The sequence below is a fragment of the Pempheris klunzingeri genome, chromosome 1 (assembly GCF_042242105.1).
Source record: "Pempheris klunzingeri isolate RE-2024b chromosome 1, fPemKlu1.hap1, whole genome shotgun sequence".
NCBI lineage: Eukaryota > Metazoa > Chordata > Actinopteri > Acropomatiformes > Pempheridae > Pempheris > Pempheris klunzingeri.
The window spans coordinates 8470829-8496490 of record NC_092012.1 but is presented as its reverse complement, the minus strand read 5'-3'; positions in this window follow the sequence as shown (position 1 = coordinate 8496490).

Here is a 25662-nt window from a genome sequence, read left to right as displayed (position 1 = left end):
ATATGGTAGTTATGAGATTATGTCTAAACTTTCACAACACAAGCTCCCAAGACTGCCGTTAGTCATTCGCTTCCTGTCCGCACAGTGTAGCTGATACATTTCTGTAGTTTTATGATAACTCAACAGACTAAGTGTGTGATATAAGGTTGTAATCTATTGCTGTGCCACGCCCTAAGACTGTTTGAAAGACTAGAGAGAAACTGAACCATGTTTCAGTTCACGTCCAAAGCCAGCCGCTGTTAACCCTCCTCCTCCTCCATGACATCATCCTGTCTGAGAGCGAGGTACGTGATCGACCTTCAGATGTCTTCAGACATTACAACACACCCCTTATCTCCACTCCAGTACACCCCCAAAGAAAAACCAGTATCAAAAACAATCATTCAACCACTATGATTTTTTAATGAAATGTTTGTATAATACAAAGAGCTCTCCGCTACTACCAGTCGCTTATCTCGCTCTTCCTTGCGGCAACATGGTTTTCACTCCACCCGGCCTTGACTCTTTTGCAGCTCCTCATTGTTGGGCTGACCTTCCCAATACAAAGCACTGAAGAGACATGTCTAGTCTTCTACTATGAAGTGAAAACTTGTCTTGTCAGAAAGTACTTCAAAGATATATATACTCCTTCCAAGTATCTGCAGTACTTGTAATTGCTTTTGTGATGGTTGATCTTGGTAAGTGCATATTCAGCCTGATTTGTATTCATTTACTAAGTGCTTTTCTGTTACATATAAAAATGATCAACCCACAGGAACATATTTTCATTGTTTATAGTATTGTCTCAGTGCTGTGGCTTTGATTCATGTACTTGTTGCTATTTTTTTGTCTGCAATGTTGGTGAAAAGTTCTGTGGACATTGCTGATTTAAGTACATACAGACAGGTACAGAGTTAAATCTTAATGGGCGAGTGACCCAACGATTGAGGGGTTTTGTTTTTGTTAGACAACAACAGTTTTAAGGCAAAGGTGAAGAGCTGTTCCATTTTTATTTTGTTTGTTAAGATTACCGCGGAGCATTGTGCTGTTAACGGATGATGCTGTGAGCTCACATTAATTCAGTTTTGCAGTAAAACTTTTTCAGAAAAGGCTCCATTAAATAAAGGTGTGTGGGATGAGGGCTAGTCAGTGCCCTTCAGTTACCCTTCATTCATAGGCACACTACACTCATTTCAAATTATAAATTTCACTTTGCCAGGATTTTAGAACGCTGCCAATTACTGTTGTTTTTGATAGTGTTTATGCCACCCGCGCACACACACACACACACACACACACACACACACACACACACACACACACTCTCACACACACACTAGACTGTACTCATTAGTCATTCTGTCATAAAAGCAGTGTCAGCATGAACAATAAACACGGCTCATCCAAAACAAGGCTTTTGTCTGTCTAAGAGAAATAGTGTTGGCAGGCAGTACCTCTAATAATTCAATAACCAAATAGGCCACACACACAGAAACACGCACATATTCTGAACCACACGTAATGCAGCAGAACATGGCTCCTTTTGGCCTGTCTGATTACAGTAGGTGATATAGAAGTGAGAAATCAGCATATCTACCAGACCATCAGAAGCTAAAACAAATAAGGAGATGTTGGACAGAGACAAAAGGAGGGCGGGGGGCAGCTCAAGCATACATAGGACCAATTAAAGAGAGATGAGGTGGGATTAAGAGGAGAAGGTGGTGGGTGATGAGGAGGAGGGGGAGCATGGATAAAGCAGAAAAAACATCAATATTTGCTTACTCCTCCATATGACGGTGACAAGGTGAAAGGCATTGCTGTACAGGTCAAAAGAAATATATACACAAGTATGCTACAAAGAAAGAAAGAGAGTGGGGAATGCCAGACAGAAAATCTTGTGGTCAGCTGTCTAACATTGCTCAGCCATGAAATCCTAACTTGGGGAAATATGGACATTTCACACACCTATGAGCAGTAGTGAAGTATCCCCTGCTCTGATGTTCACACAAAGCGCAGAGAGACAGTTCAGCCTGAGACCAGATGGTTCAAAATTCACACATGCATGCGCCGCTCACACGTACGCAGCCACTGGTGAGCCTGGGATGTTAGTGGATTTTTAGGGGCTTGCATGTCTAGACGCCACGCGGGCGGTGGCAGAAGTGGCAGACTGGTTCCAGCGGCAGGCGGGTGTCCGGATGCATAATTAACAGGCTGGTTTGGCACCTGACAGCCTCTGAGGTCACGATGTCCTCTCCATTAGCCGGGCGCCAATCAGCCTCTGGATCACCTGAGCACGTCCTTGTCCCAACAGCAGATTGCCCAGAGGACATCAGTCACATTATACAGCCCAATCAGTGGCTGGGACTCACACAAAGACCTGAGCAGGGACAGCTAGAGATAGAGTACAGGGGTGATGTCTCCCAAATGAAGCGGAGCTGCCACTCAGGGCAGATGGGGCACAAGACAAAGCACACCCTGCACAAGGATACGACCTTCCACATGCAGAAGTATTCCTCCAATGGCACAGATCAAAACAAGAGAAGACTGACTGACATGTACTGATTCAGCCTGACTGATGGTGCCTATGGCAATTAAATTGGTTTCTTTACTCAATGCTTGTTATATTTATATGTCTCTTAAATCGAATTTGCTGCAGTAATTCCACTGATGGGCGCAAATGTGTTTCTTTTAAATGTCAGTCGCTCACAGGTTAGTATAATTGTGTTTCTGAAAATGCCACAGCAGGTGTCACCAGCTGTAATTTATCTTGGACATTTTGTGGCATTTTGTTCAGGCGTCTTGAATGAGTTTTGCGATATCAATAAAAAAAAAGTAAAACATTACATGAACTTTTGTTTGAGGACCTACACCCAACCTCAGTCTGTGACCAAGCGATAGGATTTAGAGCCGGCGCCTCTGTCATCACAGTTCTGCTGCAATAATACCAAATACTGAAGTCAGCAATACCTTCGGTCTGATGGAAGTTCTAAAGCTACTTGAGGCCGCTCACCAAACAAACCATTTGTTCCCACTCAGACTGCAGCTCTAAATCTCTGGGCTCCCATTGACCTGGAACTGGGCCTCAACACAATACTGAAAGACTCCTTTGAGAGGGCCAGTACGGCAGGCAGGAGTAGGAGGGGTCTGAAGGCAGGGAAGCCAGGCTGGGGTACTGCGAGTTGAGGGTCCCTTAGCTCCTGTTTCCCAGCTTAGAGTGATAGGCCCAGGGAGATGAAAGACCCTCAGACTCTGTGAATTGAGCTCTAGACAGGTCTCACAAAACTAGATGTGGTAACACAGGGCCTCCTTCAAGACCGCAGAATGACTGCTTTCAATTGGCAGGCCTATTGTCTTTCTATAGAAAGCTACCGTTTGACTTCTGATAGGCAACAATGCAGTGGATATGTGGTATTGTTGTGGCACAATTGAAAGCTTCATTTGGGAGGTTTGAGGCTGTAATGAGATTACAAAATCAACTTTTGTGCCTTTTCATGCTGTATTGAGTTAAACGGATGTAGCCACAGAAAGATTCAGATTTGAAATTCACTGTCCATTAAATGTATTTAAAAAAGAGCCACATTCTTATAACTAAGGGAGAGCTTTGGGTTCAGTGATTCCATAGAAGGCGCAGTTTGACGAGCCAAAAGCTGTGATCCAACTTAAAACAACTTTTCTGTACCATAGCCCGGGGTGAATATTGTACCTGTCCTCATTAGAGACAGAACTCTGGTAAAACTAGCTGAGTTAGGTTGTGTTTTTTCTTGTTTCTTGGCAGGCCATCTGTGAGCATCCTTTGCTACAGGGGGTAAGTAACCAGGCAAACATTTCTCTGTTCTAGATGTCAAACACTGTTGCTGTTATTATCGTAGAGTTACTAGCACACTACTTAAAGATGAGGGTGAAATTTATTTTGCAGACCACATTCCCTTCCTTCCACTGATGATTACTGCTGTGATGATGGCATAATCAAAGGAAAGGTACCTATATATTGTATATTGCCTGGTTTATAATGTCCTTTTTTATTCTAATGAGAGCTACATAACAGAAACTTTGCACATTCCCAGTAGATGTCGGTAATTATGAAGTAATGTTTTAAAGGCTAGGATGAGGGTTGTGCTTGAACAGAATTAGCTGTCAGTGTTGTCCAATCAAACATGTTTATAGTTACGGCCACACTGGAAGGTGGAGTGAAACGTGTATACCAGAGATGAAAGAGTCAGATCACATATACGATGTTGGGAACATGGAACAGCACAGTGAATGTGCTATCAGACAATGGTGGATATCTGTCTTCCACAAGCCTGTCTGTTGAGTCTGTTGAGTCTGTTAAGCCATTAGCTTAGTGCTGTACAGTCTGATTTCAGTTTTGTTGGTCGGCTCAGATTCAGTCATCTCAGACTGTCTTGAGGGCTAAAATGTATCAGCATTTCTCTGAGCTCTGTTTACTGAGTCAAATCTTCCCATCACTAGCTCAGACAGTTTTTTCTCCTAAGCCAGAAAGTGTGCTGTGTTAGTACAACAGCTGGCAACTGTGACGCCATTAGCTGTGGCAGAACTGCATTTTTAATATATGTTGCTATTGTCCTCTCTTTTGTTACATAAAACATAGTTGCAGGGTACAGTAGGTTTAGAGGACTGCTCATCTTTGCAGGGTTAGAAGAAGCTATGCATGACCCCGCGGACCAGAACAGGATGAGGAAAGACAAAGATTATGTCCATCTAGGACCACATCCAACTAAACTGGCTAAATCTAAAACCACCAAATGTCTATTTTGGCTTTCCATCCAGACTAAACCAGCATTTTCACACCCAAGACTGCGCTTTTCAAAAATACTGTTCAAAGATAAAACTGAGAGAGAGCACCTGTGTCGTGTTTGAGGTTGGAGCAGATGAAACTGAGGAGAAACACTGATTTATGCCTGCTCAGACTCACATGCTATGCGGTTGCAATAAGAACAAACCTTTCTGCCACTTCTAAATCTTCCTGAGACTACGCAGTGGTCATTATTTTAGTTTAGATTAGTTAACTAATTAACAGTTTACACCCATGTGCTGTGTCTAAATTACATCTTTATACTCATTCAGTTGTCTGAAAACAGAAACAGAAAAAAAAAATGTGTTCAACTATAGTGAAACACGATATAAGTGTTGATTGAGAACAGGAGGCGACAGCCTTAAGATGTAAACTTGCTATGACTCAGCAGAGTTGGTTGTGTCTGTCTCATTCTTTACCAGATGATGGCTGTGAGACATTATTTCGCTGTTTGACCCAAGAATCCCTATGTGCCATTTTCAAACTCTGTTTTCAGATTTATCAACTTTTTTATGGATGTAGTTTGAATCATCTCTCCTTTGAAATCTTTTGTAAGGCAAAGCTCATCTTTCAATGAGTAGACCTGTAATAACAGAACTATGTGGCACCCCATTATGTATCCACACCTTTATGGTAGCAGACAAATCCATCCTGGGCCCGTCAATGCCCACATATAAGCAAAATCATCTCTTCGAGTAACAAAGGAGAGTGAACCACACAACCCTCCTGGCCTCTCTGGCCTAGTTTCCCTTTGCTTTCTTGGCCAAGGGTTCTTCATAGAGCTCTGCCCACGCTTCCATCCCGCTTGTCTGTCACATCGCAAGCTAAGATGTGGAGGTTTTGTTCTTAGTTTGAAAGTGTCTTTAATCCTCTCACAAGCCTGAAAGCAGTTGGCTGGTCAGTCCTGATCATGTGATGAAGGGTCGTTTTTGTTCCTCTTTGAGGATATAGATGTGGATTAATGGTAAGTGCACCATAAAGAGGTTAGCTGTTAAAACGTATGTGAAGGGACAGTTCTGAAGGGAGGATTTTCTTCACTGTAGAACATAAACTATACAATTTGCATTATAAAATGGTGTTTTGATCTTCTGATGGAGATGTGGGTGTGTGAAGCCAAGTGCATGTAGGAATGCTCAGTGTCTGCAGTGTGTGATGAGACTCTCTCATAGTTCAGGGCCTCAGTGAATTGAGTGAATAAAGACTCTACGTCAGTTAAGCAAGTTTAGATATTGTTACTTTTTCACACAGTGTAATGCAGACACACTAACGAACACAACACACACACACACACACACACACAGCCCAATTAGTTGCAGTGGCCTGTCCCATTAACATTCCAGTGAAGAGAACTGTCAGTCTGTGACGTTCAGAGCGGGATGATCTTCAGTCTCAAGAGAAACCTCACACACAGAAAGACAATGCATTAATCCTTAAATGACACATAATACAAAGCAAAGACGGGAAAAAAGACAAGTAGCTAAAAAACTATTAATACTCTAACGCGCTTATCAATTTGGCAACACCATCTCAGGAGTGACACTGACACAAGTTAAAGCGGAACTTTTCTTAATGTCTGCAATTAGTCAGATAAAGGAACAGCTTGGTGCGCATGGGTTAGATTTAGCAGATGTATGCTCAACAACTCAGAAGGTAGAAATGCTGTCACAGCTATTGATGAGACATTTCTATCAATTTAAATGAAACAGTGATCACAATTCAGTCACAATTCAGTGATAATAAAAGTCTGATAAAGCCCTGCGACATGAAGGCTTTCGCTCCAAAGCTGCATAAAAGTGCAGAATTTTTAAATTTTACCTTATCAAAACAATTTTTAAACTGTTTCAAAAGTGCAAATATCAAACATATATCTATGCTCAGAAAGCAATGGGAAAAGTCACCAAGCGCTCAAAGTCTTGGTAGATACTGTAAATCTTCAGTTAGACACATGAATACGTTTGTATGAAGTGTTATCAGTGCTTTATAAGTTCAAAAAAAAAAGAAAGAAAAAAGTAAGAAAGAAAACATTTGGAAATACATATAATAGAAATATGTAAAATAAATAAATAATAGATGACTAAATAATAATTATAATAAATAAATTCCTTTATTGCCTCGAGTTAGACAAATTGATTGGTACCACTCTCATATCAGTCAGTAAATATGAAGCTGCTGTGACCACCTGGTTAGCTTAGCTTAGCTTAGCTTAGCACAGAGAACTTATGTAAGAAAGGTAACAAAATCCCTGCACCAGCACCTCTGAGGGTAATTAATACATAATAAATTTTTTGTTAACTACTGGTTCATAGTTAAAAATAGGTCCTGCTTGACAGAAACATGATTATTTTTTTATTTAGAAGATTATTTCCTGTTACAGTTTCTCGCGTCAGTCGTGTTTACCGTCACCACTAACCCACTGGTCTGAGTTAGGTCCTTGATGAGGAGGATGCTCATTATCTCACTCTTGTTTATCAGCAAAGATACTTTTCATTTTCATACGGAAACTTTTAATGGCGAGCTTGATAATATTTAGTCTGTGAAAAACAGACTGCTGGGATGCTAATGTGGCTGAAATGTGTGAGGTAAGGCATAATTTATCATCTGTCATACAACAGTAACTTCTTTTTGGCCTCCCGGAAAATACCTCCTTCTGCTATAAAAAGGATGAGCGCTGTTACATAAACCGTCTTTATCAGCTGAGATCTGTCACATAGTAATGCCACGTACTTTTGCTACAACAGCATTGCACCAGCTAACAGCTACCTCTCTGCTCTGTGACACGACTACAGAATTCCTCATTTATTTCTTTGTGTGTGTCTGTGTGTGGCTCTGCAGAATATATGTCGTGTCACAGGATCGCCTCCTGGGCCAGGGCTTTATTTACTGACCAGGTTTGGTGTGTGTGTTGGGAACACCGCCGCCACAGATCACTACACGACCTTAATTATGTTATCAGTCAACTCTGGGTGTAAATATCCCAAAGAACGTATTGGACCCAGTGGGAAACATGCACACATCACGAAAATGCGCACAGACACAGCAGCTGACAAACTCTGTCAAACACATCCAGTCCTTTAGTCACCATCAATCACAATCAATTTATGCCATCTGACTGATGTGTGTGTGATCAATATGTCTGAGGAGGTACAGTGTACTTCTTATTTACAATCTGAGCATCTCACCGGGTCTCAGACAAAGGATGGGGGGGGGTGTATACAGGGGAGTGGGTGAGACTGATAGATACAGACTGGGTGAGAAAGAGAGAGGAAGGGAGATATGGAAAAAAAAGACTTGGAAAGAAAGAGCTTCTCGAGGACTGGTCTAAGCAGAGCTGCTATGTCACAGATCTAACATTTATCACACACATACAGTACATGCACACTCACATACACACATAGAGACACATCTTGACATACTTCAGTATGAGTAGGACTGACAGAGTCAGTTCAGTTTATCCATGGTGAGTACATGAAATATGGAGCATGGCTGTATCAGACAGCCCCGAGCAATTGAGCCTGTATCAGTGGGAAATAAACGTCCTGTGCCAGAGAGAGTTCAGGTTTGTTTTCAAAGGACGTTCCGGCCAACACTGTTGTTTTGGCTCTGAGGACCCGTCTGGACCAATGCAGCAATAATAAGTCACTCTTGAGATAACTTTCAATATTTTCACCTCAGCCGTTGAATAACAAACGAATGAGAGAGCCAAGTATAAGGTATCACAGCGCACTAGCCATTCGCTGCTCCTCTGGAAGAGTCCGTACCTCACTTTAATTAAATTCAAGTCATTCATGATTTATTTCTGAATCAGTAACCTTCACTCTGCAGTTCAATAAGAAAAATGTGCAGGCAGAAGATGTTGCGCATTTTTATGAGCTAATAAACTCATCATTGGCTTCTGATACCTGACACAGACTACCGTGGACTTCCTCACAGTCAAGATACATCTCAAACTGCGTATTTTGTCTTTGTCTTAATGATGCGTATATTTGTCTCAGTGGTGTGTGCGTTGATCCGTAGCTGGTATTTTAGTGTCAGTGGCCTCGCAGTGGTGACAGAGTAATTACAACGTGTGTGACCCTCTCCCATCCTGTGCTGTCCTGCCTAATTGTGGTTGTCACCACGACTTCCATTTAGCTCCAGATAAGAAACCGCTAGATGCCAGTACATGCAGACTTAAGTCCCTTTCCACAGAGGGCACATCAGGAAGATAAATGTGTTTACTAATAACTCTTTCACGGCCTCCATTCAGGCTGTTTTAATGCCTGCTGGCTGGTGAGTCATTCTCATCAGTGCAGGACGGGCAGAGGTGTGATGTTACAGTGGTGGTATATATAGCGTGTGATAAAAGCCAATGATGGAGGGTTTTTGTGACATTTTTAGCTGAGACAAATTTGGCACACAATTATGTACCTATGCAAACGACTGAGCTCAATATGTTGCCTTCACACGCATCTGGCGATACACTGCTCTGACAAGAGGGCCGAGCTGTGTGCATATGTGCATGTACATGCATAAAGTGATGGTTAATGAGTCCTCTATCTGCTCATCATGAGTGAGGTCTAACAGCAAAATGTACCATTAAACCTTGTGATTATATAAAGAGCCTTATATAAAGCTTGGAGCAAAAATACATGTAGCCCTGTAAAAATTAGTATAATAAGTATAATAAAAGTATAATAAATAGTGGTATTAAAAAGTTCATGATATGTAGGAGAGAAAGTTCATAAGGTTTAAAAGGGTTAAAATATGTGCAGGATAAAAGAATAAATATGTTATGTACAGTTTAATAGATTTGACCATTTACAGTTAAAAGAAAGTATGTACAAAGGTTTTAAATTCATTTGAAATATTTGTAATATGGAAGAAAGGACAGATTAAGAAGAAATGTGTGTTCTCCTGTGTAATCTACCTTGCTACCTGTGTTATGTCAATCACTTCATTCCTGTGTTGCTTTTGGTTGCGTATCAAACTCACGAGCCAATCAGAGTACGCTCACTGTGAAAGGGGCGGGACTAGTGGCGCAGGAGAGTGAGCGGTGTGTAGCTAGCACGCAGCAGAGCAAGCAAGAGAGACTGACGCTATCGAACAGAGAGCAGAGACGGAAGCATCCTGTGGAGAACATTTAAGTTTATCTGTGAAGGTCGACTACTCGTGGTCCTGAAATAAACTTTTGTGTGAACTGCAAGGTAACGGACGTTTGAGAGAGGAGTGAAACGGGTTTCCGACGTGGCGGCCCTACTGCTTTTCCTCCTAGTGACTTCGCTGCTGTGCGCCATTGCTCCACGTGTTTTGTGAACTGCTACTGCCATTGCCATTGCCATTGCCTCAGGAGACTGCCACCGTTTGTTCCTGCTATCAGTACTAACAAACTTGGGAGTCGTGAGTACTAACTGAAACAATTGTGCACGTGCTTTTATTTTGAGCTCAGTTGAGTGAAGCGGCCATTAAAGTTTTCAGGCCCACCGCACACAAGCTTCGACCAACAGGCCTGCAACGGGTTAAATCTCATTTATAGTGTGTATTCATATGAATGTGTGTGGGCCTACAAGTAAATTGATTGATGTTTGAGTGTTTTGAAATTGAGGTTGACTTACAGATGTCAAAAGAGTACATTTTCATTTAATTTTAAATATATAAAACAAAAGAGGTTTTGTTTGCTTGTAGCAGAGGAGTTAAAGATCCCACATTGTGTTTGGTTTTGAAACTAAAAGGGAAGTAACACCTTTAAGAGGTTGGGGATTTAATTTAGATTATTCATTCTGGTACAGGAAACTTGAATTTGTGTTTCTATTTTATTGAAAAGAGTATTTTCACTTCTTTAATATTATTTCATTTTACATAAATAAATACCTGTGAGGTTTTTTGTATTTAAAGTACAGTTGTGGTGGTCATTATTAAAATTGGTCATAATCAAAGTTACAGACAAACATATTAAATTAGTTGTATTTTCCTACAACGAGCCCAGGCCCTGTCCCATTGTATTAACCACTCTAGCTTTAAATTTAACTACATGGGACCTGGGTTACATAAATGGAGGCACCGCTGGGATACAGTAACAAAAAGTAAATATTAGACAATCAAAAGTAACTGGACCCCACAACTTTAGAGCTTTATTATAAAAGTAACGTGCTGACAGTATCGAGAAGTAATTAAAACCCAAGTACAATAATGGCAGCCCAAACAAGCAGTCCATCACAACTTGAGCTAATTAACTGGTGCAAAGGAGAGTCAGTAGATGTAAAACATGCCCTCCTGTTATATGGAGTGCCTGAAGGAGTTTCTAAAGAAGACATCGAAGAAACAGCAGGGACTATCAAAGCCCTGGGGAGAGTTAGTGTTAAGGGCAGAATGTTTCACCCTCAACAACAGTCGCTGATGGTGTTGTGTGAGTGTCGTGAAGAGATCAACCCCTCCAAAATTCCCCCAGAGATAATGCCTGTAAGTGGCGGAAATGGTTGGAAATCTGTGTACTACACAGAGCCTCGCTTTGATAAATTTGAAGAGAAATTACACACTTTTCTGCAGAGCGAAGGGAAAACTTTAGAGGACATCCAAGGTATATGTACCCCCCCCAAAGAGGGTAACAGCAACCCTGAAAACATCATTCGTGCAGTCGGTGATGTTGTGAGCAGAACAAACAAACAGTCTGACAGCCACCCATACAGACGTCTACGGACATTTTCTGGGATCAGTCCCACCCCTGCTGGAGAAGAGTCCTTAGACAACTGGCTAGAACAAGCAACACTTTTAGTAGAGGAAGGTGAGTGCTCAGAAAAAGAGAAACGACGGCGGATACTGGAGAGTCTTAAAGGGCCCGCCTTCGAGATCATTCAAGCTGTGCGTCTGACTCAACTTGATGCTAGCCCGCATGAGTACATAGAGGCCATAGAGAGCATTTTTGGTACAGTAGAGTCTGCAGAAGAACTATACCTGTCATTCAGAGCCCTCCACCAGCAGCCTGGTGAACGACTGTCTGAGTTCCTGCGAAGACTAGAGAGATCCCTTGTCAAAGTAGTACAGGGAGGTGGTTTACCTGTCGACGCTGCTAACAGCGCTAGATTAGAGCAGCTCATTAGAGGGTCCACCTCTGAGATCATGTTGCTTCAGTTGAGAATTAGGGAGCGGAGAAATAATCCCCCTACCTTCCTGAACCTGTTAAGAGAGGTGATAGAAGAGGAAGGACGCCAGTCAGCCAAACAAAGCCAAGTGGCACCCCAGATGCGTCACCAGCGTGTACGCACCATACAGGCAGAAAAAGAGAAAGAACCTGACTCAGTTTCTCGGAGTGAGTTACAAGCACAGATTCAAGAGCTGAGAGCACAGTTGGAAGAGAGAAACAACCCGCAACCTCAGACACCATCTGATGATTCTTTCAAAAGCCCTAAAGAGAAGCAAAAACAGAAAAATGAATCACAGAGTGAACTACAATCACTGAAGAAACAAGTGAAAGCATTAGAAAATAAAATCAGTGTAATGACCGTGAAACACACATCAGACCCCCCACGAGAACCCACAATACAGCCCCACGGATACAAAGCAGCTCCAGGTCACAAGCCCACTCCTTCCAAAGTATTCTCCCCCAAAGATGATCAATATTTTTGTTATCGGTGTGGGGAAAATGGCCACATAGCCACCAGATGTACTGCCTCTGAGAACCCCCAGAAAGTTATCAGCAAGCTCATACGCTTGGTGCGAAGTTCACCTGACCATAACAAAGAAAGCCCAAAACCCACAGCTGAAGAACAGTGTGTAGCTAGAACCAACAAGGTTGAAGTCCCAGAGAGTGATGCTGACTTACCTGAGGGTCTTGTAGGTCCATCATTTATTCATACCATCAAAGTCAATGATGTGGTTTGCGATGCTCTCATCGACAGTGGATCCAACGTGACTATTATCTTTGAAAGCTGGTACAATGAGCACTTGGCAAATGTCCCAATAAAGCCTCTATCTCGCCTTGGACTTTGGGGACTTGCAGACACAGAATATCCTTACAAAGGTTACGTGGTCGTAGAGATGGAGTTTACTGAGGAGATCACTGGCGTATCAGGGCGCATAGAAGTCCTTGCCTTGATTTGTCCCGAGCCAAGAAACCTGCAGCAAACCCCTGTGTTGGTTGGAACTAATACATCCTTGTTTCGTCGCCTATGGGAGCTGGTAAAGGCAAAAGGTGACAAGAATGTTGTTCACTCCATGAGGATTCAGTCTGTGTACGCCCCAGCTAAAGCACAAGAACAGTTAAGAAAGGATGAAGTTTTGGGACAGATAAAGTGGAAAGGCCCCAATCCACTCTCTATAGCCCCAGGTGCAAAGTATTATGCTACCTGCAAAGTAGACAGACAGAGTGCCCCATCCAAAGATCTTGTACTGATTGATGCACCCACTGTACAGTTACTCCCCGCTGGCGTGCTGGTACAGCCAGGTGTGCTCCCAGACAATGATATAGACAGCAACAGTTTCACTGTGCTCATTCAAAATGAATCCAAGAAGACAACCTCCATACCTGTGGGGACCGTCATTGCTGAGATGTATGCAGTAGACACAGTTACCCCAATCCAGCCATCCGACCTCTCATCTGAAACCTTAGACCCAAGTCTCTTCAATTTTGGGGACTCCCCTATTCCCGAAGAGTGGAAGAGTCGGCTTCAGCAGAAGTTGGCTGAGAGGCGGAATGTTTTCTCATTGCATGAGTGGGATGTTGGTTTGGCCAAGGGGGTTGAACATAACATACGCCTGCATGACCCCAGACCCTTCAGAGAGAGATCAAGGAGAATTGCCCCTGCAGACATTGATGATGTGAGGCGACACATACAACAACTGCTGGCCACTGGAATTATCACAGAGTCCCGTAGCCCCTACGCCTCACCGATTGTTGTAGTCCGCAAAAAGAATGGGACAATAAGAATCTGTATTGACTACAGAACACTCAACAACCGCACCACACCAGATCAGTACACAATGCCTCGCATTGATGACGCCTTGGACTCATTGTCAGGTAGCCAGTGGTTCTCAGTCCTAGATCTGCGTAGTGGCTACTACCAGATAGAGATGGCTCCGGAGGACAAAGAAAAGACCGCATTCATTTGTCCCCTTGGTTTCTATCAATTTGAGCGCATGCCACAAGGAATCACAGGAGCGCCTGCGACTTTTCAGCGGTTGATGGAGAAGGCTGTTGGAGATATGCACCTTTTGGAAGCCCTTGTGTACCTAGATGATATTATCGTCTTCGGCAAAACACTTCAAGAGCATGAACAACGTCTTCTCAAAGTGCTGGACAGACTAGAGGAGGTCGGATTGAAGGTTTCTATCGACAAATGTCAGTTTTGTCAGCCTCAAGTTAAGTATGTGGGTCACATCGTTTCTGCCAATGGAATAGCTACTGATCCAGACAAGGTGGAAGTAGTAAAACACTGGGAAGCACCCACTCACCTGAAGCCTCTCAAGTCCTTCCTCGGATTCTGCAGTTACTATCGGAGGTTTATTGCAAATTACTCTGCCATTGTCCGTCCCCTATCCGAGCTCACCAAGGGTTATGCCCCCACTTGGCAAGAGCCCAAGTTCAAAAAGAGCGTTGACCCAAACAAAGTTTACTTCAAGCCATCAGAGCCCTTTGGAGAACGGTGGACTCAAGCCTGCCAGGAGGCTTTTGAGCGAATCCGTGACTGTTTGATCAATGCCCCAGTGTTGGCATTCGCCGACCCCACCAAAATGTACATATTACATGTGGACGCCAGTATGAATGGACTAGGCGCTGTCCTGAACCAGGAATACCCTGAGGGCCTCAGGCCCGTAGCTTTCGCCAGTCGGAAGCTTAAAGACTCAGAGCACAACTATCCAATCCACCAATTGGAATTTTTGGCATTAAAATGGGCTGTCGTGGACAAATTTCACGATTACTTGTATGGTGCCAAATTTATTGTAAGAACTGACAACAACCCATTGACGTATGTGCTGACCTCCGCCAAACTCAGTGCCGTTGGACATCGTTGGTTAGCTGCCCTTGCCACCTACGATTTCACCATCCAGTATCGCCCTGGGAGGCACAACATTGATGCCGATTTGTTGTCACGACAGTATACTCCAGAGGTGGTTCAACAGTGGACTAGTGTCTCACCTGCGGGCATAAAAGCCCTCTGCAAACGAGCCTGCAGCAGTGAAGAGGCAGATGTGCCTGACAGATTGGTGGATCAGTTGGGAGCTCCTGCCACTGCAGTACCAGAAGCCTATGTGTTCCCGTTGAACCTTAGCATAAACACCCTTGAACAGCTGAGCCCGAAAGATATCCAGGCATCACAAGATATGGACCCAGCAATTGGGCCGTTAAAGAAATCGATGGAGAACAATAAAGGGCTAACTCGTTCTAAAAATGATTCACCCGAGACTGTGTTGTTGCTAAGGGAAAGCCGCAAGCTGAAATTGAAGGATGATATACTCTACCGAGTAAAAGAAAAAATGTCTGGAAAACAGATCAAACAACTTGTCTTGCCAGTGAGATATCGCCCTATGGTGCTAAGATCTCTACATGATGAGTGCGGACACATGGGAGTGGAACGCACGACAGAACTGATCAAAGACAGATTTTATTGGCCGCGGATGACAGCTGAGGTCGAGCAGTACATTCGAACCTGTGGAAGATGTATCGCCAGGAAGACACTCCCTCAGCATGCCTCGCCGTTGAACCAAATAACAAGTAATGGCCCCTTAGATTTAGTCTGTATTGACTTTTTACAGATAGAGCCTGACTCTAAAGGTGTTGCTAATGTGTTAGTAGTGACTGATCATCATACACGCTATGCACAAGCATTTGCTACCAGAGATCAAAAGGCCATCACTGTGGCAAGAGTATTGTGGGAAAAGTATTTTGTGCACTATGGCCTACCTGCACGGATACACTCTGATCAAGGCAGAGATTTTGAAAGTCGCCTAATCAAAGAGCTTTTGTCCATGCTTGGGGTTCGGAAGTCAAGAACATCCCCCTACCACCCTCAAGGGGATGCACAACCAGAAAGATTCAATCGAACACTCCTCGCAATGCTTGGTACCTTGGACACTGTAAAGAAACAATGTTGGAGCCAATACATCACGCACCTGGTACATGCGTATAACTGCACTAAAAATGATGCTACGGGATACTCACCGTATTATCTCATGTTTGGAAGAGAAGCAAGGTTACCCATTGACATTTGTTTTGGAATCTCACCAAATGGTGTAAGTGAGTGCTCTTACCATCAGTATGTCACCAGGATGAGAAAGGAGTTGCAAAGAGCCTACCAATTAGCATCTGAAGCTGCTACAAAAAGTCACCTAAAAAACAAAGCACACTATGACCACCGTGTGAGAGACTTACCTTTGGAGAATGGTGACAGAATCCTCATTCAGAATGTGGGTCTAAAAGGGAAACATAAGCTACAAGATCGATGGAAATCAACACCATATGTTGTTGTGGAGAAGTTGCCCAATCTGCCAGTTTACAAGGTCAAACCAGAACATGGCCCGGGTGCGGTCAAAACTCTCCATCGAGACCACCTGTTGCCCATTGGTTATATGGTCAGGATGTCTAATCCGTCGGATGATACAGAACCGGTTCGGAGACCTGTCACGAGAGCTCAACTTACCCGTCAACGTAAACCATCAACCCAGTTTACAGATGCAGCAGAAGAAAGTGACACAGACTCGTCAGATTCAGAGTTTGAAACTGTCCATAATCGACCTGACTTTGATGTGGATGAAGTCCAGAGACAGTTGGCAGCTGAAAATGAAAGACCTGAAGAGGAAAACTATGAAGCTGCAGAAAATCAAGGACTTACAGAAACAGAGTATGAGGGATCGTTTGAAGATGTTGCACCTTCTCTGTCAGACTCTGATGTTCAAGAGACAAATAATGATTCTGTGGAAGAACAAGATTTAGAAGGGAGAGCAAGCTCACCCATGTCAAACAGAGCTAGAAGTGACAAATCTTCTAAAAGTGCCAGAAGTGACAGTGACAGATTTTCCACAGTCCGAAAATCTCAGAGAAAGCCAAAACCACCTGTGAGATTAACCTATGAAAAACCTGGTCACCCATCCTGTGAACCAGTAACCATCATGCACCATGGTATGGTCATTCAACTCAAATTAAATCCTCCAGACCAGGACAACGAACCAAGGAAAAAGCGCAAAACATCCAGAAGGTTCACAGATGTGGAGGAAAAGAATCGCCCTTCCAAGTCAAAGAGAGACAAAAGGTGTGATGAGGACATCTACACGGTTAGAAGGGGGAGGGTGTAGCCCTGTAAAAATTAGTATAATAAGTATAATAAAAGTATAATAAATAGTGGTATTAAAAAGTTCATGATATGTAGGAGAGAAAGTTCATAAGGTTTAAAAGGGTTAAAATATGTGCAGGATAAAAGAATAAATATGTTATGTACAGTTTAATAGATTTGACCATTTACAGTTAAAAGAAAGTATGTACAAAGGTTTTAAATTCATTTGAAATATTTGTAATATGGAAGAAAGGACAGATTAAGAAGAAATGTGTGTTCTCCTGTGTAATCTACCTTGCTACCTGTGTTATGTCAATCACTTCATTCCTGTGTTGCTTTTGGTTGCGTATCAAACTCACGAGCCAATCAGAGTACGCTCACTGTGAAAGGGGCGGGACTAGTGGCGCAGGAGAGTGAGCGGTGTGTAGCTAGCACGCAGCAGAGCAAGCAAGAGAGACTGACGCTATCGAACAGAGAGCAGAGACGGAAGCATCCTGTGGAGAACATTTAAGTTTATCTGTGAAGGTCGACTACTCGTGGTCCTGAAATAAACTTTTGTGTGAACTGCAAGGTAACGGACGTTTGAGAGAGGAGTGAAACGGGTTTCCGACGTGGCGGCCCTACTGCTTTTCCTCCTAGTGACTTCGCTGCTGTGCGCCATTGCTCCACGTGTTTTGTGAACTGCTACTGCCATTGCCATTGCCATTGCCTCAGGAGACTGCCACCGTTTGTTCCTGCTATCAGTACTAACAAACTTGGGAGTCGTGAGTACTAACTGAAACAATTGTGCACGTGCTTTTATTTTGAGCTCAGTTGAGTGAAGCGGCCATTAAAGTTTTCAGGCCCACCGCACACAAGCTTCGACCAACAGGCCTGCAACGGGTTAAATCTCATTTATAGTGTGTATTCATATGAATGTGTGTGGGCCTACAAGTAAATTGATTGATGTTTGAGTGTTTTGAAATTGAGGTTGACTTACAGATGTCAAAAGAGTACATTTTCATTTAATTTTAAATATATAAAACAAAAGAGGTTTTGTTTGCTTGTAGCAGAGGAGTTAAAGATCCCACATTGTGTTTGGTTTTGAAACTAAAAGGGAAGTAACACCTTTAAGAGGTTGGGGATTTAATTTAGATTATTCATTCTGGTACAGGAAACTTGAATTTGTGTTTCTATTTTATTGAAAAGAGTATTTTCACTTCTTTAATATTATTTCATTTTACATAAATAAATACCTGTGAGGTTTTTTGTATTTAAAGTACAGTTGTGGTGGTCATTATTAAAATTGGTCATAATCAAAGTTACAGACAAACATATTAAATTAGTTGTATTTTCCTACAACGAGCCCAGGCCCTGTCCCATTGTATTAACCACTCTAGCTTTAAATTTAACTACATGGGACCTGGGTTACATACAGTACCCAGTGGTCTTAACCCTATATATAGGCCTGCCAGTGAATTATTCAATACAAGTGAAGCCTGACCAAAAAAAAAAAATACACAAATTTACGCAACAACTCAACTCAAGTACCCTGCCTGCCTGCCTGCCTGCCTGCTGAGATTTGAGGTCGCCACCGTAAAGTGGTTTGAGCAAAGTTTTCAGCTATAGTTTTTAGTAGGCAGTAAAAGGCAGAAAGAGGTGAAACAGAGCTGGAGATAAGCAGGTATGTCTTCCTGTGAAAGAGAGATAAAAGACAGATTCATGTTTTGCTTTCATTTTTCTCTTTGGTTCCTTTTGTTCTTCCGTGAATCTAACTGTTGGTGGCTTTCTGTGATGCCACGGATAAGAAAAGCCTCTGCAGCCCCACGACCTGGAACAGTGAAGTATACACGCTCAATTTTTAAAATTTCATTTTCTTCTTCAGAGAAATGGCCAACAGCAGATGTGTGTTCTCAAAGGAACTACTTGACCTTGCTGCACTGCATCGGGAAGAATTCATCAGCTGTTGGCATTTTCTCAGCATGGGCTTGCTTTAATGCAAACATGAGGCTGAGCCCACAGGCCACCGTGCCACACAATACTACTGGCTCATAAACACAAACAGACACTCTGGATATGAATCATTATATATTTATCTGAACCCTTAAACAGACACACACGAGCTATCTCTCTAACTCACACACACATCCGCAAATATTAACACATACGGGCAAATGAGAGAAGGCCACTCCTTTCCACTTGTTTTTGTTTTTCTCTCCTGTGTCAGTCTCCTCAAACTGGTGTCGCCGTACCTGAGCAGGAAAGTTTAAAAAAAAAAATCCTACATCGCACCTCTCCACACTGCTCAGACAACAACTTGAGCTGGTGTGTATGGGTTTGACAATGTGTTTTTGTGAACAGCAAGCTGACCCTGGATCTGTGTCACATACCCGGAGGGGAGCTGATGGATGGGACGAGTGGTAGACCACTTGGCCTAACTTGAAAGCCCTCTTTCTTGGGCCCTGGTGGGTCTGTTTGTCACAGCTCACAACACTCTGTTGACGCTGTTTGGATGTACAGTACGAGTGTGTGCATCCTCGGGTGAATGAGTGTTTGTGTGCATGCTAAGATCCTGGCATGAGTTTCCTTACAACCAATGATTGCGGATACAGAGAGATCCTTTTGATCTGGTTTGTGGCGGCGCAAATGAGACATCCAGGGGAGAGTCTGGAAAGGAACAGAAACAGTTCTGCTCTTGTCTTGATGTGAGAGGCTCTGCAGGTAATGTTTGGCATGCTCTTGATAATCCGGGCGTAATGAGAACATACTATAATTCTCGACACGACTAAGTGACACTACCCTGTAATGTAATAGATTCAACTTCACTACAGTAACAAAAGGGCATGAATTGCAAAAGTGAGTTGGGCTGAAAGTGTCTGTTGTATAAAACTATCTTAGAACATAAGAGACTTTGGGAGGAAGAAAAAAAGAAAAATTTTGGGAACATTTTAGGAACCATAATGGTTAGCAGAGTGGGCAATCCACTGAAACTTTCCATCTGGATCTCATCACAGGGAGGCAGAGAGTGGCTTGCTCTTACTGCGGTGACTGAACTCACCACACACACACACACACACACACACACACACACACACACACACACACATACACTCGCACGCACGCACACACACACACATGCACACATACACTTACACATACACAATGAGTCATCTTCAACAGGAAAGGGAAGTGGTGTGCAGCTAAAACATGTATAACTGTACCTAAAATTAATTGTTGCATCCTAAACACATAGTTTAAAAGTCAAGCTAGCCGCGCTTGGACATTCCTCTGTGGGGCACGGCCCCAGTGATATACAGTGTGGCTGCCTTTGTAACTGGCACACGAGTGTTTTACTCATATTGTCATGACAGAAACGTTGAGTTCACGTTTAAAGGGTTTCAGAGTGTCCATTCTGGTACTTCTGGTGTATTTGAACATTTCTACACTATGTCATTGGAATAAAAAAGGAATACAAACTAGGTGTTAGCTTTAGGCTGAAAGAAGACCACTAAAACCTGCAGCTAAGACAAAGGCTAGAAACGATTCTTTCTTGTCTCTCAAGTTTATAAGCTTCCTTGCCCCTTCTTTAATCTCTCACTTCACTATTCAACCTTCTCCCCTTTCTCCCTCTAGAAAAAATGACTCCCTCCTTAATTGTCATTATCTGTACACAGAGCATAATAAACTCATACGTCTGTACGGAGAAAAAGAAAAAAAAAACGTCTAATACAAAGTAAAGGCAGTTCTGGTTTCAGGTTTACCCATCCATAGCATTTGAACTCTACATTATAGACACAGCATGCCAACCTACTCACATGTGCATGTGCATGCAGAATACATACAGAAAGTGGCTAAATATAGATCCCTCTGTGCCGCCCTCTGTGATCTTTAAGAGAAACATTTGTCTCTGCTCACAAGGTGGAGGCTGCAGCCACAGTGAGGGATAGCTGGTATAAGTGAACATTTATCAGGACGAAATTAGAGAACCGAGAATAAGACAGGTGGAAAACATTGACTCTATTTGCTCCTTACCCAGCCACTTGACTTCAAACAGCGCACTCTGCTCTCCTTTTTCTTCACAGGCAGATAAGAATGGAGATAGTGGGAAGAATACTACATTTAGATTGCAAAGTCTTTGCTATATGTACAAGGCAGTGAAATAGACTTGAGAAAGGAGAGGTGCCCCCCTCCTCAGCCACAGGGGCCTAACAGAAATATAATTGTAAGGATTATCAAAGGATTTTTCCCAGTCACTTCCTGCCCGCTATACTTAGACCTGTGCTCTCTGGCAGCCACCACCAAGTTTGGGAACCCTCTGTGCCTCGAGTCGGCACAGTCACCGGTCTGGGGTCAGATTTATGGTTTTCCCTCCAGAGGATGAGGAAGTTCTTTGAGGAGGAAGCTCTGATCTAGCATCTAATGCCTCAGGCAGCGTTTATCTGAAGTGTGGGACCAGCTAGTTGATGGGAACCGGGGGGGGACTCCAGAGCAGCTCTAGCCAGCAGTCATTAGGAAGGTAGGAGAGCTGTAGTGGGAGGTGGAAAAACACTCAGCTAACAACCACATGGCCTCAGTCACACAGACTGATCCAGCAGCCTTTTTTGACCCCTCATAACTCATGCATCGACGCACACACAGGCACAGGCGCACACACACACACACACACACACACACACACACTCGATTCAAATCCTTAAGCAGGGCATAACAGCCCAACAGTTTGGAAAACCAACTGTGTGACCTGAAGCTGAGTACATTCCCATGTATCTGGTGCGTCTCTGCATGTGTGTATGTAAGTGCGTGTACGCATGTGTGCACTTGTGTGTGTGAGAGAGAGCGCTGGAGTTGAAGCTTTTCTATAGAGCGAAAGCAAACAGTCCATAAAGAGGCCCTGCCACTCTCCCATTTCAATGTAAATGAGTCTGACTCTGTCAGGGGGTTAAAGAACTCTCTAGGGGCCTGGCGACTACCATCACTAGGGTCACACATGCACATGCATGCGCACACACAGGCAAGCTGAAAGACACAACACACAAACGCACAGGCACAAACATGCATACACACACACAAATTCTGAGGCGAGAGGCCCAGATAAAGAGCTCAGAGAGCCTGTCAGAGTGTCAGCTCCCATTAGGCCAAAGGCTGTTGTGTGTGTGTGCAGGCAGGCGTACTGCTTTTTACATTTCATTCAGCACACACACTCTCTTTTTCTCACACACACATCCTCCCAGAGCCGCCCCGCCTGGCTGACATGCTGTTTCAGACAAGACACACAAAAGACAACGGAACCCGCCTGAAAAGACAGACATCTCCTACATTTCCTACATCACACACAGAGGGGTAAAAAGAGGGGAAACAAAGCAAGCTCTAAATGATTTTAGATGAGCGGAGATTGTGCTGAAAAATGTGGAAGATTTCAAGGAGTCCCCACATGATTAACCTCTCGAGCAAACAAGGAAGTAAACTTCTACAGCAGTGGTGCATTAGAAGATTCTGGGTTCAAACATCAGAGCGCAGTATTTATCTGTCGTGGCAATGTAAACTGTGATGTCATGCATTATTATACAGAAGAGGAGCAGAGAGTAAATCACATCAAAGAAGAGGGAGGCGGGGGCAGAAAGAGTAAAAAAGACTGCGTAACCTCAGCGACCTGCACAATTAGTGCTGCACTCCCTTGGCTGCCTGTGGCCAGCAACTTGTGTAGAGCAGGATGGGGCTGTTAGGACACAAACAGAGAGGACAGGAGGAGCCGATCTCCTCCCACAGAGCCTTCAGATGCATATTACAACCTGAGGAGGAGGGGAAGCACAACAACAAGGGGGGGAAGAAAGATAAAGAGAGCGAGAGCAAGGAGGAGGAAAAACCCTTTGAGCCAGTGTTCGACCCAAACTCCTGTAAATAAAGGTGTACACACCCACATGTCTCTTGCCACACGTGCCCCGACTCAGCTGACTCAGGCAGGTGTGTCAGTGTGATACAGCCTAAAGCATCGGCATGCTCAGGCAGCAATATCAGCTCTACCCACATAATCAAAAGTGGCAATACAAAACAGAATGGCTGGAATGACTTTAAGCGTCTTTGTACTGCTTTTTTTGTTTGGATCCCTCGTCCTTAGATCTTGCCTTCTATCTTGGTCTTTTATGTCGGAGCATAGGCTGACAGCTGTTGCTAAAAACAGTCATCTGAAAGCAGCGTGCGCTTGATCTAGGGGGAACTCCAGCCACCACAGAACATTCATCCTATACTCACACATGGCTAGTCATGCTACTGACACACAGCTCAGTCTGCCTCTCCTGCCTAATCACTCCTTCTGTTCAAAAGCTTGAAACCACAGCCCAGACCCCCTTGGGCAAGACACTGATTCATAAGCACACAGTCAGAATCTTTCTCGTACACATGCTCAGGGTGCTCATTACCAAGTTTACTTTTCACCCACATACATCTTCCCCAAGTCGAGGGATTGGCCGCGCATCAGTCAGGGCCCTACATGCACACACAGGCTCAGACCGACAGGCAAACAGAGAAACAAACACACAAAAACAGACGCACACAAACTGCTCATTACGGAATTACTGCTGACTACATGTTCACATGGGCCGAGCAATATGCATCCATGTGATGCATTAATGTATCAGGACACCGCAGGGCTTTCAGGGACACACCCAAGAGTTTAGGAGAGCGTCGAGAAGGCCGAGATTAGCCATGCTCCCTCATACTGATACACCACTACAGATAAAATAGGTATTTGGAAGGGTTTTTGCTTTTCAGACTCTGGCACGGAGATCAAAGAGCCCATAGTAATAAAGCTGGCAAGAGCTCACATAAAATCTTTAAATGTAGCTTTTCAAATTTGGAGTTAGAAACGCAGGCAATTTGGAGTTGTGTCACTTAAATGTATCTCAGAAAACATTCTACACATGTAGAGACGCAGAAACATAGTACAGTAGGGTGAGAAAAAGTGCAGTTCCAGATGGTATATTTTAAGTATTTAAAGGGTCATTTCTCTTTAGGAGTTCGCTCATTAAAACTCCTCACATAGTTCTCTTTAGCAACATGCAGATCAACAGAACAGTTAATCTCACACACACATCACAGGATCTCAGGATCAACTCGTGTACCCAAAACACTGACGTAGTAGACTCAGAAAGTCCTTCTTTCCCTCCACCATCAGGCTCCTTAACAGCCAATAGGAGTCACAACTACCTCTAATCTGCACATTCATCTGCACATTGACTGTACTTTATGTTAAGTTGCACATTTTGTAAATATATTTATATGTTAAGCAATAGCAGTTTATTTAGCAATAGTAGTTTATATTTATATGTTTTTATATTTTATTCTATCCTCTTCTTTTTTTACTCCTGTGGATGGCAAAGTAAGATTGTCATTGTACAGGGAAACCCGTTTCTGCACTGTACACTTGACAATAAACGCTTTGAATCTTGAATCTTGAATCTAGTAACTGTCAATTATTATTAGATATTGGGCTTGAAAATCACCACACAATATGTAACATTACAATGAGTGTCATTACGCTGTAAAAGTAGTTTATCTATTTATTTACTTTGTTTGTTTATCATAAACCATTTTTTGTGAGTATTTTGCAGAGTAATTCCACTTGCACAAAATGAATCGTGAAGTAAATGTAGTTCCAGTAATGCAACACAAAACTATACCTATTCACCACATGTACTTGTATAGGGTAGATACAGATGTAGAGATACAACAGCGCTTGTCTGTTGTACTTCTACTGGCTACTAGTTCTCATCCACATCACACCTTGTGTCCTTTCTTGTTTTACACCTGGGGAATAATCTTTCTGATGTCTGATCCATCTCTGGCAGTCTCCTGCAGATATGTCCATACATCCAGCATTCATTATATCCTAGAGGGATATCTGATTATGTGGCTGGCTGGCTCATAAACTTTCCATCTCCATGAGGAAAACTGTTTCTCTGAGAAGTTGAGGAATGGAGAGTACGGAGGAGAGTGGAAGTGACACCATCCTGGGATAGACTGTAAACTCTCTAGAAGTGAATAGTGAAACACCATATTGTCCCACACAATAACAAAATGGTCTGGATTCTTCCTTACCTGCCCATTTTGCTGACCTGACACAAGGCTTTTGTAGAGGCCACCAATGAATTAAAACAGGCACTCGGTATCCTAATTAGGAATTTGTGCTTTTTTAACTTTTTTAAAGTTTTGAACATTCATTTTGACAATAATGTGTAAAATGGAGTGTAAATAGAGAGTTTTGGTGGTAGCTGAGTTTAAGTTAGAATACCTTTTGTGCCAAAGCAATGACAGCTGATCCACAGTTTAGTCCACATTGACCTCCATTGTGCTGAATTTTGAAAAAATGTTACTTTTGTGAAGAAAGAAAAACTGTAAATATAGTGACACATATATTTGTAAGTATATATTGCAGTTTTATAAGTGTTTCGGCACTTTTTAAACTGAAGATCAAATGCTAAATTATCTTATAATTCTACCCACTGGATTCCCTTAAGGATATAGAAGTTAAAATTATGTTTTGGGATCATATAGGAGATAATGTCTCTACCCATCACTGTGAAAAACAAGTCTATTAAATGCATTCCAACTCAAAGACTTGTGAGTGCACCCGGTGTCATTAACTTCATAAGCCTG